Source organism: Perognathus longimembris, chromosome 15 (genome assembly GCF_023159225.1).
Source record: "Perognathus longimembris pacificus isolate PPM17 chromosome 15, ASM2315922v1, whole genome shotgun sequence".
Taxonomy (NCBI): Eukaryota; Metazoa; Chordata; class Mammalia; order Rodentia; family Heteromyidae; genus Perognathus; species Perognathus longimembris.
Window position 1 is genome coordinate 56,865,012 of NC_063175.1, and position 3,650 is coordinate 56,868,661.

The window sequence follows — 3,650 nt, forward strand, 5'->3', positions numbered from 1 at the left end:
TTCAGAGGTGCGGTGTGTGTGGGTGATTAGACCACGGAAGCACGGCTTCCTGAATGGATTGGTCTGCTTATGGACTGACCATTTGCTTGGCCTTGGTGGGGCTGGGCCTGCCTGGAGGAAGCAGGTCTCTGAAGATGACTTTAGGTGACTGTCGGTGACTCTGAAGGACGGATTCGGTGCCCTGCCCTTCCCTCTTGGCCGGTCTCTCTCTGCTTCCTGGACACCATGAAGTGAGCTGCTTTGTTCTGCCGCCGACTCTCTGCCAGGATGTCCAGCTTTGCTCGGGCCCACAGAAAAGCACCAGCCCACGGTGACCTGAAAAAAAAAATCAACTTTTCCTCCCTTCAGTTATTTCTGTCAGGTGTTTCTTGTCATGGTTGGGAGGAAGTCTGGCGGAAAGAGTATTGCAGTCCTGGTGATATTCCCAAGCAAGCAGGGGCAAGGCTGCCGTCCGCGTCGGGCAGGTTCTGGGTCCATGCTGTAGGCACTGCGGCTTGTGCACCTTCCCACAGGACACTGGGCCGGCCCCAGCCCAGGCGAGAGCACTCCCAGCTCACACTTGTCAGCCTTCTGTCTCTTTCTCCTCTTTCCCACCGCGTTGGACACGTGGGCATCGCCCTGCTGGACAGCAAGGCCGCAGCTCCATAACGCGCCGGGCTCAATCTGTGCCTGCTCAGAACACGGCTGGCCTGAGAAGCACCAAGGGCCAGTGGGACAGCTCTGAAGTTGCTGACCCCATACCGCAGGCCATTTGCGATGGGTTGGCCTTGAACATGGGCCTGAACCTGGTTGTTGTCCCCGGCAACATGGCTATACCACCACCTACTCTCAGTCAAAAAGTGACACTATAGACCACAGTTGCATGAAATCTTCCTCTGACCACTGATCAGGTCAAGTCAATGTGAGAAGTATCTGTGTTGGAAGAAATTTCTAGAGTTGGTAGCAGCTTGTTCTAGAAAGCTACTGTCACTGTAGAAGGAAGACGTTAATATATTGGCAATGCAGACCCTTAGCGTTGAACTAAATGGATATGAAATAGTTTTCTCCTCTTCTTCTTCCTCCTCCTCCTCCTCTTCCTTTGCCTTCTCCTCCTCATTTTTGCCTTTACATTTTTTTAATTAAAAAAGTTTTAATTGGTGTTACACAGGTGATGTACAGAGGGGTTACAGCTACATAACTCAGGAGAAGAGCACGTTTCTTTCTTCCCCCGCTCTCTCCCAGTTTCCCCCTCCCGTCCCCACTCACAAGTCGTGTAGCTCGTTTTCAACGCGGTGTCCGGCGAGCGCCACTGCTGCATTCGCTCACCCTTTGTCCCCTCCATGTCTGTGTCCCTCCTTACCCTTCCAAAGACAGACAAATGGACAAGACAGAAAGAAAACAAAACAAAAAGAGCAATGAAGAAAAACAAAACACCTCTTGTTGCTTGTTTTCTTTTGAGACAGGGTCTGGCTGTTTGGTTCAGGCTGGCCTTGAACTTGATTCTCGCATCTCCGCCTCCCAAGTGCTGGGTTAACGCCTGAAGGCTTTCCTTTTCTTCGAAGTACAGTTTGTTGAAATTTTGCCATTTGCTTGCAGTAAAAACGTTCAGTAATTTTTGCCTGAAATAATCTCTATTTCGGCCTCATTCTCGAGAGACACTTCCGCTAGGTAAGGAGTTCTTTACTCTTGGCCCATGGAAGCTATTCTTGTGTGGACTCCACAGACGCCCTTGAGAATTCAACCGGGAGTCGTCCTCTGCCGTGGGGGAACCGCCTGTGTCTGGATGTGAATTTCCTTGTGTTTATCTTCCTGTGCGTTCCTGGTCTTCCTGTCATCAATTCTGAAAACCTCCCAGTTCTCATCTCTTCACAGAGCATCTCTCTCACACATATCCTCCTGTGTCTTCTCCTGATGAAACTTTGTTCCAGGCTAAGGAAGCCCGGCTCACTCTACCTTTGTCTTCAATCTTCATTTTCTGCTTTATTTCACGCCTCTTTGACTCTTGTGTTACTTTGGGTTTTTTTTGTTTTTGTTTTTTGCCAGTCCTGGGCCTTGGACTCAGGGCCTGAGCACTGTCCCTGGCTTCGTTTTTGCTCAAGGCTAGCGCTCTGCCACTTGAGCCACAGCGCCCCTTCTGGCCATTTTCTGTATATGTGGTGCTGGGGAATTGAACCCAGGGCTTCATGTATACGAGGCGAGCACTAGGCCATATCTCCAGTCCCCTCTTTGACTCTTAATGATGCCTCTTTGGACAATTACCTCTCATGTATGTTCCAGTTTATGAATTATTTCCTTAGCCACACCCAGCCAGTAGATAAAATGATTAACTGAATCAATTTCAGTTATCTTACTTATTTTTACTTCCTAAAGTTATATTTAGCTTTTTTCATAAATATTTAAGATGGTTTTAATGGTCTTCTCCCCCCACCCCCCGACATTCTTATCCTTGGATGCACTGTTATCGTACAGCCTGATCTGGTTAATTCCGGAAGCCTAGTGAGATGGCCTCTGTGATCTCGCTGCCCCTGGCTCCTGGCTCCCGGCAGATGATTTCTTTTATCGATTACGATTTCCTGGACGTGTCCCACTCCCTTCTCCGTGGCAGATCTTGGCTGTTTGTTTAAGATGAAGATTGGGTCTTCGAGGAGATCCCATAGTTGCTTCCGGGGATACCAGCTAGATCCACTGCCACCCAAGCCATCCTGGCGGGTGAAATCCTCCTCCTTCAAGTTGTTTCTCTCAGGTGTTGGTTTCAGCTACAGAAAAACGGCCGCTTCTCCCACGCTCAGTACCGAGGGCGCTCACCTCAGGCGGCTTTCTCTCCTGTGCCACGCCCCTGAGAACCTCGAACCCAGGCCGAGTCCCCCATCCAGGGCCGGCTCTTCCCAGTAGAAATGACTGCGGTTCCCAGCTCCGTCTCAATGCTTCCATTCCCTCTTGGATCTGAGCCTAGGGATTCTTAAAGCCATTCCATTAGATCTTCATGGTTTTAGGTTCAAGAGAGTTCTATCCCGTCTCGCGGGAGTGGGTGACTGGCAGTACTAGATCTGTATTATCACATCTGGATGGTCACCCCACCCTCCTCTCCTCCGACATGCAGGAGGCCCGTGATGCCCCGGATTCCCGCCATTCTGCCCCGGGCAGAGCTGGGAAAGGTAGAGCCTGGGCCTCGTGCTGTGCTCTGGAGATTTCAGTGCCTCCGATTTCCCAAGAAACGTCCGGCTATCCTAGGCCGTGAACGTGGGCAGGCAACCTTGTAGACCACTTAGGCCGAGGTCTCCAAGAGGCCCCACCAGAACCACGTGGGCAGGCCACCCAGGACAGAATGACTGCAGACCTCGGGTCAACTGCCTGGCCCAAACGTGGCTTGAGTCCCTACGAGCTGCTCGGCTTTTCCGTGCCTGCTTCCTTGTGCGTCCGTGGCATGAATATTAGAGATCACCGCCGGGGCCCGGGGTTGAAGCGGAGCATGAACGAAGCATGGCGTGCAGTGCCCTGTTCCGACCCAAAGGGCGTCAGGTTGGGAGCTGCTAGGAGCACGCATTCCCGCCGGGGTCTCCCACGCGGGCTTCCTCGGTGTCCCGCAGCCGTCCCCACCCAGGCCCCTCGGGCACACGGGATCCCTCCTCCCGAGGGTCCTTCACGGGGGCTCCCGCACAGAAGGGGGGACC